The sequence below is a fragment of the Symphalangus syndactylus genome, chromosome 12 (assembly GCF_028878055.3).
Source record: "Symphalangus syndactylus isolate Jambi chromosome 12, NHGRI_mSymSyn1-v2.1_pri, whole genome shotgun sequence".
Classification (NCBI taxonomy): domain Eukaryota; kingdom Metazoa; phylum Chordata; class Mammalia; order Primates; family Hylobatidae; genus Symphalangus; species Symphalangus syndactylus.
The window spans coordinates 54,867,723-54,881,615 of record NC_072441.2 but is presented as its reverse complement, the minus strand read 5'-3'; the positions used below and the strand labels follow the sequence as shown (position 1 = coordinate 54,881,615).

At 39.2% G+C, this 13,893-nt stretch overlaps 1 long non-coding RNA gene across 1 annotated transcript in view; it reads right to left on the bottom strand.

The window, feature by feature from the left end:
* LOC134733751 (uncharacterized) overlaps positions 1 to 12,918 on the bottom strand; it is a 62,812-nt gene extending 49,894 nt beyond the window's left edge. The window contains exon 1 of the long non-coding RNA XR_010117362.1: positions 12,487 to 12,918. This is a non-coding gene — a long non-coding RNA (uncharacterized lncRNA). The remainder of the gene's footprint in view (positions 1 to 12,486) is intronic.
* Positions 12,919 to 13,893: the final 975 nt, after the last annotated feature.

Below are 13,893 nucleotides of genomic sequence, written 5' to 3'. Positions count from 1 at the left end.
TGTTTAAAAAAAGAGGATATTAGAAACTATTCAATGATTCTAAGCCAAGGATTGAATCATTTTTGCATTCAGAAAAATCAGAACAGAGAGAATGGAAATCAACACACGTGTTAAGTGATCAATTGATTTTCAACGAACATGTCAAGGTAATTCAACAGGATAGTCTTTTCAACATTGATGCTGGAGAAACTGGAAATTAAAAAAAAAAGCAAAATGAAAGCTGACTTTTACCTCAAAACCATACAAAAAGATTAATTTGAAGTAGATTGCAGACCTACACATAATAGCTGAAGGTATAAAACTCTTCAATATAGAAGAAAATTTTTATGATCTTGGGATAGGGCAAAATTTTCTAGGTAAGATGCAAAAATCAGGAACCCTAAAAGAAAAAGAATTATAAATTCCATGCAGTAGACTGAATAATGATCCCCCAAAAGTGTCCACATCCTGTCTCCAGAACCTGTGAATAGGTTACCTTACATGGCAAAAGGGACTTGACAGATGTTAATTGTGTTAAGGATTTTGAAATAGGGAGATTACTATGGGTTATCTGGGAAGGCCTAATGTAATCACAAGAGTCCTTGAAAGAGGGAGGCAGGAAGTCAGAGTCAGAGAAGGCACCTTTGACAAAAGAAGCCAAGGTCGGAGTGCTGTGGCATCTTGAGGCAAGGAATGCAGGCAACCATTAGCAGTGGGAAAAGGCAAGGCAATGGATTCTCTCCTGGAGTCTCCAGAAGGAATGCAGCCCTGCCAACTTAGATTGGTCTTCTGACCACTAGACCTTTAAGACAAATTGTGTTGTTTTAAGCCACTAAATTTGTGGTAATTTGTTACAGTAGCAATAAGGAGGAAACTAATACATTAGACATCAGCAAAATTAAAAGTCAATGTTAAGAAAATAAAAAGTCAATCTATAGACTGGTATAAAACAAATACAATGCATATATCTAATAACAGGCTTGTACGTAGAATATATGAAGAAATCTTACAATTCAATAAGACAACTCCATTTAAAAATGGGCAAAAAGTGCTAAGAGATGCTTCACAAAAGAAGAAACCTGGATAGCAATAAAGACATGAAAAGGTGCTCAAAATGATTAGTTATGGAAAATGAGAAATTAAAGCCACAATGAAATCTTACTGCACACGCATTTGAATGGTTAAAATCTAAAAGATTATAATACCAACTGCTGCCCAGAATGTGGTACAACTGGAACTCTCAGACAAAATTTGTAGGAATATAAAATGGTACAGCTACTTTGGAAAACACTTTGTCCATTTCTTATAAAGTTACTTGCATAGTTATCTACGGCCTAGCAATTCCACTCCTCAGAATTTACTCAAAAAAATTAAAAATGAAACGATATATCCATAGGGTTGTGTATACAAATATTCACAGTAAATTCATTCATTGCAGCCCAAAATTAGGAACAACCTAAATATTCAACAACTAGTGAACAGACACACAAAATGTGTTAAATGCATACCATGGAACACTTCTAAGCAATAAAAGGGAAGAAACTATTGATATATACAATATGAATGAATTTCAAAATATGAATGAATTTCAAAAGCATGATGCTAAATTTTAAAACAAAAGCCTACACAAAATAATATATACTGTATGATTCCAACTATATGAAATTCTAGAAAAGGGAAACTAATCTATAGTAACAGAAGATTGCTTGGGGCAGAAGGGTGGCAAATAATTAATTGCAAAAGCGGAGGAGGGAACTTTTTATAGGAATGGAAATATTCCGTATCTTAATTGCAGTGATGCTTACACTGATATATGCATTTGTATGTAAATAATAACCCAATGAAACTGATTTCTTTTAAAACATAATGATTAATAAAATGTTTGGAATTGGGAGGAATGAGTAAAAAAAAAAACCATCAAACTAAAGCGGGTATAAGGGGGTACCACAGCCAGAGCAGCAAGAACGGGGGTGGAGTCAGTATGCCCAGCGGCTATATGTGTTAATAGCGGAAGTCACCTTAAATGATCACTTAGAGTAGTTGAGCACACTGTATGATTCTGTTTATTGGGCAGATGGCAAGAGTAAAGTATTTTTCACTGTTCAATGTCTGATGAGAAGTTTTTAGCCAAGTCAATAATACATATTTAGGGGAAAGTAGATTTTGCATGGGACAATTTTATACTGTATGATGTCTTACACATCAAAGCACTGAACTGAATGGGCTTAATGAGAGAGCTACGTGGAGATATTGCCAACAGGAAAGAGCTTTCTAGAATTGTTTGAATAGTCATAACTCTACAACAAAAATAATCAAGAAGAAGAACACAGTCTTTGTCTGAGCCATGGGGATCCTCCACTTACTGTACCATTTCCCCTTTGAAAATGGATAGCCTTGGGTTGAAAGAGGCTTCCCACTGATTCTGCAGTAAGTAAATGAAGAAATAAATTATTTCTTATTGGTGTTTATCTGAACTGGCTCAAGGCAATGTTGGTATTGTACCCTGCAATGACAGTGGAAGAATTTGTACATAAGCTAAGCAGTTATGCATACATTACAATTAATCAGTGATGTCCTTAGGGATAATGATGCCCAGTTCTTTCATCAGAAGCTAAAAGAGTGTATTTGTATTCCTGCATGGCCCTTTCGACTAGGGGGTAGGTAGCCAAGCTACTGTTCTCTTGGAGATCTGCCTGTCAAGACTCAAGGTAATGACAAAAACCCTAGCAAACTTTCCTAATTATTCTTGTCTGACTTCTTACTGGCTGCTTTCAACCCATGAGTGAAGAGAAAGAGAAAGAGCATGTGGCTTCCTCTACTCACTCAGTCATTCATTTAACTAGCAAAAGAAAGTCAGATAACATTTACATTGAAATGGGCTGCCTCAGAATGTACTCAACAAGAGGTGTGCACCTAACCATCAGGACAGGGTGATTTAGGGAAGTGTGACAGAATGAGTTATGGCCCCCCAAATATGTCTGTGTCTTAAACACCAGGAAATGTAAATACATTGCTTTAAATGTAAAAATGGACTTTGCAGATATGATTAGGGTAGGAATCTTGAGATGGGAGATTATCCTGGATTATTTGAGTGAGCCCATATAAGAGGTCTGTATAACAGAAGGAAGTAGAGAAACAGTCAGAGAAGGAAATTGGCTGATAGAAGCAGACATTGAGTAATTTGCTTTGAAGATGAAGGAAGGGGCCACAAGCTAAGGTCTGAGAGCAGCCTCTGGAAGCTGGAAAAGGCAAAGAGACAGATTCTCCCAAAGAGCTTCCAGAAGAAATGCAGTTCTGTTAATGCCTTGATTTTAGTCTATAAGATCCACGTTCAGCTTCTGACCTCCAGAACTGTAAGACGATACATTTGTCTTGTTTCAAGCCACAAAATTTGTGGTAATTTGTTCTAGCAGCAATAGGAAACTAATAACAGGAGAAATCCTACATTCTATGAGGGTTAGACCAGGAGATATGTATGCATGATTCTAAATTACAAAATGTGAAGTGCTAATTGATTAAGACTACTTCAAATTCTGTGCCCAGCATGCTCTTCCAAACTCAAAACTCTGTCCCTCCTTCTTCTTAGTCATTGCTCTTGGTGTTCGTGTGCATGTGTGTGTGTGTGTTTTCTACAACCTACCTCCATTTACAAACCGATGAGAAGCGAGTCAAGATACAGAAACAGAAGCCACTTCTTTCCTATTTGCCCTCATTAGTTCTCTCCTTGCCCTACTTTGGCCACCAAACACTTATATGCATTCATTCACTACTTGTGTATCTGTTATGTGCTGTATCCTTGTATCCTCTGCCCTGTCTTCATGTAACTTACAGCCTCACTCCATACCCCCAACCCGTAGGGAACTCCCCATTCCCAAGAACGTACCTACTATTTCCATTACTTGAAACAACTGGCAATTTGGAACAGAAGCTAGCTAGCATTTCTTATGAAATCTAGAGAAGCAATGTTGGTGTCCCATTCTAAGTGGGATAGAGAATGGGCTTCTAAAGGGCCAGTCTCATGTGATTAATGTGAGTAATCATTAAGACATGAGTTCAGCTATGGGACAAAAATAAAAGTTTGATCACTGATGTTGCCTCTGGCAAATCTTGGCCAGAAGAGGGAGAATGTTAACCGAAAATAAAGTTCTAAGCTCCCCATCTGACTGAATGACCCTCCCCTCCTTGGCCAACAGGATTCCAAAGAAACCTGAAAAACTAGTTCAGGTCACGACAGGAAATGAGGATCAGGCATGCCTCATTACACTCTCCTGCTTTTAGAGTTTAGACACAACTGACCAATATTAACATGAAAACGGAGATCTTAAAACAGCCTCTTTGTAGCAATGACATACAAAATTCCAACCTGCCTCTGGTATAGCATCACAGGACAAACAGTAGACTCTGAAGGAAACCAAAGTATTTTATTCCCAAAGTATTTTATTTCTTTGACATATTTTGAAATGGCCCTGCAAAGCTGTTTCTTGTGGGGGAAATTTGCATTCTGTAAAGAATCTCTTTCCATGACTAGGTATTTTCTGGAGAGTCTGACGGCTTTTGAGGTGTGAACAGAGACATTCACCATATATTGTCTCTGAGGCCTGCTGCTTGGAGGTTTCATCTACTTGACAAGAGCCTTGGCTTTCAAAACCCCTTTTATCTGAACTTGAGCTGACTTCAACTCTTCAGGCAGCACTTAAGTCTTTCAACCAATTGCTAATTAGGAAATCTTTGAATCTACCTATGACCTGGAATCCCCATACCCCCTCTGCCCCCATCATGTCCCTTTTTTCCAGGCCAAACCAATATATACCTTATTCATATTGATTTATGTTTTTGCCTGTAACTTCTGTCTGTCTAAAATGTATAAAGCCAAGCTATAACTCAGCCACCCTGGGCACATGTTCTCAGAACTTCCTGAGGCTGTGTCATGGGCCATGGTGCTTAACCTTGGCAAAATAAACCTCTAAGTTGATTGAGGAAAAAAAAAGACAGGAGGGGTTTTTTTGTTGTTTAAAAAAAAGAAAAAGAATAGAGACATTAATTCAGCATTACTATGCAGCAGAAAGACTACATAAACATTCATTTTATCTTTTAGTGGCCTTGCAAATTGTTATTTTCTCTTTATAGATGAAGACACTGAAGCACAGAACTGTTAACTTGCCGAAGGTTACCCAACTAATAAAATGGCAGCACTAAGAACCAAACCCGGGTCCTCCCCAACATTTTTTTTAGCTAAGTAACAACTAACTCCACAAGAACATTGGGTAGAATGAAACACTTCCACATCCCCTTGTGTGGCCCATGGTTGGCCCCCTGCTCTTTGGTGCAGTCTCCAACTACTTCCTCCTAATTCCAACCCCACCTGCTATTTGAGGGTGCATTTGTTTCCTGTCAGTCAATGAGCAGGACATGGAAGCAATCTCATTTAGCACTTAGCAATTCAGTATTTTGTAATAAATGCAAGCTCTGTTGGGTTTTCCTCAGGCTCCAGCTCTGCCACCACTTTGTCAAGTCTCCCATCAAGCACAGGATGCAGAATGGAAAAACCGCTTCTCTGTGAGAAGCTGAGCCTCAAGGCCAGAGTCATTTCCATGGATGCCATCAACAGCTGCAGCTCCGTAGCCTGAATCAGGGATGACTTACAAATGAGGGCAGGCTATTTGCAGCTCTCCAATTCCACAATTCTCTATGATTCTCTCCTCTGGGATCAGCAGGCCAAGCATAAGCCCTGGAGAGAAATGACAAAATGAGTCTGGATGCCTGGGAGAGACCTTGAGGCCAACCTGAAAATGGCCTCCTATTTTCTTATTTATCTCAGAGAGACATCAAGAGAAATGCACTGCTCTTCCGAACCCCAGATTCCCAGAGGAGACAAAAAAACACACAAGTAACCATTGCTTAAAAATCAATTTTGAAATAGTGGCTCCACAAAATATTGAACACGCAATTTTATATTTCTTGATGAGTTGAGGTCAGAAAGTGTTACCATAATTGGTATATTGTATTTGCATCCCTAGAGTCTAAATGCGTGGGAATAGGGGTAGGGGAATTAAGAACTCTTGTTTCTATAGCTTGGTTTCCTGGCAGCTCGTTTATGCTTGATGACCAGACCCGTCCACATATGCGTGTGATGTTGTGCCTCACTAATGCTTCCTGACATGCTGTTGATTTAAGACTAAAATCCCTCACAATAGAGAATTTCACTGCACTTCAAAGGTTCAAAACTAATGATATGTTGAGGATAAGGATGCACAATGCATTTTATTCTTCTTTCTCCAACAGAGAACCAGGGGGAAAAAAAGTTATTTAAAGGCAAAGATAAGAAAAAGGCACTTTAATACAATTACAATTTCAAAGGGCTTGCCAAGAAAATATTTTCAGCTGCCAAGTCAGCAATTTTCCAAAGATTTCCTAACAGAAAGAAAGATTAATGGAAAAGAAATTATCAGGGAAATTTAACTATAGTTTAAAGACCAGCAGGTGATAAACAGCACAGTATTACTTTTTTATTCATTATTTGCCTCAGAGACACCCCCTAAAAATCTAACCAAACTGACAGACAGCAGCCCCGATCTGACCTTATGAATACCAAATCTGCACTAATAATCTCAGTCTGCACTTCTGTGCTTTGCCCCACCACATCCAGTAATGGTCTTCAAAGCACACAGCAGCACCCTCCCTGATTTGCAGATAACGCAATCTGGAGCTTCAGGAAACAAAAACCTTCCCAGAAACACAGGAAAGCCCTGTTAGGAGAAAAACACCTAAAGCCCTCCCTTCTTTCACTCTCACCCTACTCCTGACCTCTTCTTCCCCCACTCTCAATCCTCCATCACTAGCTTAACTCTTCTCTGACCTCCACCAAATGGATCCTTCGGTGAATCCAGACAATGGGAAATGGTGACCAGGTTTGAGCCATTGGTTTAATGTGACTCCTGAGTTTTCCTTGGAGATTTTAATTTCTGGACTTAAGATTTATACCTCAGGGCGATTTGGTAAACTTTTTTTTTTTTTTTTTTTTTTTTTGGGGGGGAGACAAGTGTCTCACTCTGTCACCTGAGCTGGAGTGCAGTGGCACAATCCCAGCTCACTGCAACCTCCGCCTCCTGGGTTCAAGTCATCCTCCTACCTCAGCCTCCTGAGTAGCTGGGACTACAGGTGCCTGCCACCATGCCTGGCTAATTTTTTTTATTTTTAGTAGAGACAGGGTTTCACTACGTTGCCCAGGCTGGTCTCGAATTCCTGAGCTCAGGCAATCTACCCAGCTCAGCCTCCCAAAGTGCTGGGATTATAGGTGTGAACCACAGCGCCTGGCCATGGTAAACATTTTTTATAGCAAAATGTGCAAGAATCTTGGCAAATTGCCATAGGAAATATAGGAGTTCTATTCCTGAGCTTATTAACTTTCAATTTACTCTACAGTAGCTTATCCAGTTTGTGTGTTATTTATATTTTAATTCTCCTCTCTCTATTTACCTTTTTAGCCATTTCAGTGTCTTCAAAACTTTCACGAGAGCATGGCAAGGAACATATTTCACCATTTTATAGTATGGAAAGAAATTTTAAATCCTAATTACTTCATCAGTTTGATACAATATATGGTGAGAAAGAAGTATAAATCACAGCTACAATTAAAATTGGAAAATTTTGTATTTTATTTATGTTGCTATTAACCTTTCAAACATTATTTATGAGGAGCCTACAATATGTAAAATATTGTAGAAAAAAATTACATGATAGAAGGGAAAACAGAAAAACATACATGGTTTGCAGATTGATAATCACATCTTATATTTGTTTAGTAGAATTTCCAAAGTGTTACTATTTATTCTTTCATATATATATTGAATGATATATGATTTATATATTAATATATATTTATTATTATATTATTTATTCCTTCAATAATATATATTGAATGTCTACTATGTATCAGACTCTGAGATAGGTTCTGTATATACCTTAAATTGCTCACTAGCAGCAATTTGAGTCTCATTATTTTCAAGAAAAAGTCCACTACCGCAGGGCACGGTGGCTCACACCTGTAATCCCAGGACTTTGGGAGGCCGAGGTGGGCAGATCATGAGGTTAGGAGATCAAGACCATCCTGGCTAACATGGTGAAACCCCATCTCTACTAAAAATACAAAAAAATTAGCCAGGCCTAGGGGCGTGCTCCTGTAGTCCCAGCTACTCAGGAGGCTGAGGCAGAAGAATCGCTTGAACCCGGGAGGCAGAGGTTGCAGTGAGCTGAGATCGCACCACTGCACTCTAGCCTAGGTGACAGAGCCAGATTGCATCTCAAAAAAAAAAAAAAAAAACAGAAAAGAAAAGGTCCACCACTTCATAGCTACCATTTTACTAAGTACTTATTATATGCTAGTACAATATTAGGTACTTTATTAACGATAAAGACAGCCAAAATTCATTGAGCTCATCAGATGCCAGGTATTGTGTTAAGAGACAATTCTCAAAGGTTCTTTTGCATTCTTACAAATCTTGTAAACAGAGGCCCCCTCGCTGTTTTTGTTCTGGGCTTTTTTTCTGATGTTTGTAGAACTACAAGCATTGAAAGATAAGAGATATCTTCTTCCCAATCAAATAAAAAGGTTTACTTACTGCCCATTATTTTAAAATGGGGTTCCTATCAATCAAGTGGTAGATAAAGAAAATCTGGCCTATATGTACCATGAAATACTACTCAGCCATAAAAAGGAATGAAATAATGGCATTCATAAGCAACCTAGATGGAATTGGAAACTACTATTCTAAGTGAAGTAACTCCGCAATGGAAAACCAAACATCGTACGTTCTCACTCATAATTGGGAGCTAAGCTATGAGGATGCAAATGCATAAGAATGATACAATGGACTTTGGGGACTCAGTGTAAATGGTGGGATAGTGGTAAGGGATAAAATACTACGAACAGGGTACAGTGTACATTACTTGGGTGATAGGTGCACCAAAATCTCAGAAATCACCACTAAATAACTTATTCATGTAACCAAACACCACTTGTTCCCCAAAAAACTATTGAAATAAAAGACAAATTTACAAAAAAAAAAAAAAGAAAAAGAAAGAAAAAAGATACATCAGGCATAAAAAAGTAAAAATAAATAAAAAATGGGGCTCCCTAAAGTCAGACTTTCTCTCTGTAACATAACCCCACTGCATGTGCAGGCATCATCTGGCCCTCCTCGCTTTGCCTTGTGGGAAGTGGAGCTCCAGTGACCAGCATAATTTCTGATCCTCTGGCTACCACTGTGGTTGTGAATAATAAAGTCATTTGTCTCTGACCTAGGAGTCTTGTGTCTTTTGGCAGCATCCATGGACATGTAGCAGGCTAACTTGTTAGCTTACAAGTAGGGTAAAACCTCAGATCCTTCTTAGTTCTTCACACTGCTAAGAATTTTACATATGTGATTTCCCTGAATTTTCTCAGCAACCTGTTCATATTATTTCCATTTTATAATAAAGATTCTCAGGCTTAGAGATGTTAAAGAACCTGCTAAAGGCCACATAGCTGTCTTCTCCCTCTCATTTCCCAATATTTTTTGTTCATAGTAAATGTCCTGATTCCAGCCCAGGTTGAAAGAGTCTAAGGGTACAAGGGTGAGAAATCCCTCTGAGATTCCTCAGAAGTATTGGAAACAAATGAAAACATATCTCATGCTCATGGATGGGTAGAATCAATATTATGAAAATGACCATACTACCGAAAGCAATCTACACATTCAATGCAATTTCCATCAAAATACCATCATCATTCTCCACAGAACTAGAAAAACTAATCCTAAAATTCATTTGGAACCAAAAAAAAAAAAAAACCAACCAACCCTAATAGCCAAAACAAGACTAAGCAAATAAAAAAACAAATCTAGAAGCATCACATTACCTGACTTCAAACTATACTACAAGGCTATAGTTACCAAAACAGTATGGTACTGGTATAAAAATAGGCATGTAGACCAATGGAACAGAATAGAGAATCCAGAAATAAAGCCAAATACTTACAGCTAACTGATCTTCAGCAAAGCAAACAAAAACATAAAGTGGGGAAACAACACCCTATCCAACAAATGGTGCTGGAATAACTGGCAAGCTACATGTAGAAGAAGGAAGCTGGATCTTCATCTCTCACCTTATACAAAAATAAACACAACATAGATCAGAAACTTAAGTCTAAGATCCAAAACCATAAAAATTCTAGAAGATAACATCCAAAAAAACTCCTCTAGATATTAGCTTAGGCAACGAGTTCATGACCAAGAACCCAAAAGCAATACAACAAAAACAAAGATAAATAGATGGGACCTAATTAAATTAAAAAGCTTCTGCACAGCAAAAGAAATAATCAACAGAGTGGGAGAAAATATTCACAAACTATGCATCTTGCAAAGCACTAATATTCAGAAGCTACAAGAAACTCAAACAAAGCAGCAAGAAAAGAGCAAGTAATCCCACCAACAAGTGGGTAAAGACATGAATAAACAATTCTCAAAAGAAGATATACAAATGGCCAACAAACATATGAAAAAATGCTCAACATCACTAATGATCATGGAAATGCATATCAAAACCACAATGAGATACCACTTTACTCCTGCAAGAATGGCCATACTTTAAAAGTGAAAAAAAAAAAAAAAAACAGATGTTGGAGTGGTTGTGGTGAAAAGGGAACACTTTTACACTGCTGCTGGGAATGTAAACTAGTACAACCACTATGGAAAACAGTATGGAGATTCCTTAAAGAACTAAAAGTAGAACTACTATTTGATCCAGCAATTCCACCACTGGGTATCTACCCAGAAGAAAAGAAGTCATTATCTAAAAAAGACACTTGCACGTGCATGTTTATAGCAACACAATTTGCAATTGCAAAAATATGGAACCAGCCTAAGTGCCTATCAACCAACAAGTGGATAAAGAAAATATGATATATATATATATATATATAAATATCCATACACACACACACCATGCAGTACCACTCAGCCATAAAAAGGAATGAAATTATGGCATTCACAGCAACCTGGATGGAGTTGGAGACCATTATTCTTTTTCATGCAACCAAACACCACCTGTTACTCCAACACTATTGAAATAAAAATACAAATAAGAAAAGAAATACCTCTGAGATAATACACTGACTAAGGTGCAGAAGCCAGTAGGCCTGGAAGGGAAGCAATGGGACTTTTCCCAGTGAAATGAGTTGTTTTGGCTCTGGAAGCCAAACCAAGCTTTGCACTCAACAGGACAGACTGGACTAAAGTACTGAGGCAGAGGAAGGTCGGAGAGAGTCATATTTTGGAAAGTGATTCTATTGAAAGAGATGTAATAGGGAAAGCATCAGAAAAGGCTTGAAGGAAAGGAAGGGAACCAAAGTCAGAGGAAGGAGAGATAGAGGCAGAGATAGAATCAGGGAGGCTATGATTGCAGCTCACCCAAAAACAAAATTTGCCCATCAGAGCTCAGAGTAAGGTGTCCTATCAAATGCTCCCAGATATGACTCATACTGAGAAATTTCTCTGTAAATAAACTAAACCTATCAGTTGCCAAATCTGTTAACCTAGAGTTGCTTTCCCATATGACTCAGAGAGGTGACAGAGGCCACATGAATGAGCTTCTAACTATCCTCTTAAACACAGATGTACTAGCCAAGAGAACAAGCGGTTGAACACTTCCAATGCTAAAAAGCATTGTGTGCAAAGAGAGGAACCCTGTTCTCATGAGAGAAAACAGACAGTAGGTCCCTAAAGATTTAGACTTCTGCCACTAGAAGACAGTTTGGCAGTCAGATAGGCAGAATGGATTATCAGCATAGCTTTCAGTAGGAAAACAGGGCATGCCATTCAATCAAATGATTTTCCTCAGATCTGATGGCCTAGTATGTCCAAAACTTGGATTGCACTCAGAGGTGAGCCAGAATCCTGAATACCATATTTAAAGTGATTTAACATTGGGAAAAAAAAGGACGTGGGGAGAGTTATGCAGCATCAGAAGGCACAGACTGCCAGTCTGCATCTGCCCAGATCCAAATGCATGGACAATTCTGATTTCTACACGTTAGACTTTTGTTGTGATCCTTCGGGAAAAACTCACAAGTGCTATTCATAGCCTTTGATCATATATGTATATATATATATATATATATATATATATATATATATATATATATATCGTGGCGAAATAGAAGTTATAATTTAGAAGTGCAGTTCAAGAGGTAAAGGTCAGACAATGCCCTAAAATACTGCTTAATACACACAGCACTGTGCAAAACTGCTGATACAGGAGAAATCACTATTGATTAAATCCTGGGCTTCAAATCCCTGCTAATGCCATAAAATTTAATGGATTACAAAGGGAACAGACAAAACACAAGGAAAACTATGGGAAGCACAGCTTCAGTGATTTCATTAACGCAAGTTCAGAAAATATACACTGTTTTTTCTTATTAAGCTAATCCTTTAAAGATCAGAGCAAAATGGCATCTTTATTTATACTTACCTAATGCAGCTTTCTATCCCCTCTTCTTGAGAATTTACTGTTCACATAAGGAATAGCCCTGGAGCCTTCAGGCCCTTTCCTTTATGGCCAGCATCATTTGGACTTTGAAAAGTTCAACAACCAAATGTCCCCACAGGCCTCCATCACACTCTCTGCCCTGTGCTATCAACGTGTCCAACAGCAGCAGTGGAGGGCCAGCTGGGGTCACCTCCAGCCTATTGTCATTCTCTGTGATTACGCAAGGCCTTAAAAGAGGCAATCATGGGCAGGTCTTGTTCTCTTTATGCTTTGCTTAGAGAAGAGGATGATTGCAAATGGTCTTCCCAACTCCTCTCAGAACACAGCAGAAGGACCATGCCACCCCATGATGGCAGTGTGTTGAATTGCCTCCCTTGCTTTCATCCTCCACACAGCTGCCAGGGTGACCCAACTGAAACAAGCCTCAACTGTGACTTCACCTTACAAACAAAATTTCTACTGAAAGGATCACAGAGAGGTCAATCAATGCATAGCCTAGAGAACCAGGCTCAGAAACAAACATGTATCAGGGGAGACAAGGCACAGCCAAGACTGGGCCACAGGAATGGTCTGCTTAGAACTTTGCTCTAGACACCACCACCTCTGGCAGTGCTACAGCTCACCACCATGCTCACACTTCTCCCTTCTCTCCCTCAGAACTTAAGGTCCCAGGCCACAGCATCCATCTGGCAGAGACAGGTCACATACCTGCCTCCAACCTGCCTGATAGCTGTAGGAGGGGATATCTATCCCTATAGGAAAGAATCCCTATAGGAAAGAATATCCACTTCCATGAACAGGAAGCATATGCAGATGCCAAGCAGCCACAAACTCAGAACTCTTCAATACATCTTCATTGCCTGCAGCATAAACTCCAAGCCTTTTAACTTGTCATAATTGTAGGGTGAGGATGCCTCCCAGTTTTCCTGACAGGGTCCTAGTTTTCCATTTTTGCCCTAGGATAATTATTAGTGAGACTGCTTTCACTCTCAAAAGTGATTTGGCTGGGTGCGGTGGCTCACGCCTGTAATCCCATCACTTTGGGAGGCCAAGACCAAGGCAGGAGGATCACTTGAGGCCAGGAGTTCAGGACCAGCCTGGCCAACATGGCAAAACTGCATCTCTATATTAAAAACACACACACACAAAATAGCCAGGCGTGGTGGCACAGGCCTATAGTCCCAGCTACTCAGGAGGCTGAGGCAGGAGAATTGCTTGAACCCAGGAGGCGGAGGTTGCAGTGAGCCAAGGTCACGCCACTGCACTCTAGCCTGGGTGACAGAGTAGGACTCTGTCTCAAAATAAAAAGCATCTGGGTTTAGAAAAATGGTACAGTCACCCTACCTTTAACACTCTTCATGATAAGGCACCTGCCTACCTTTCCAGCCT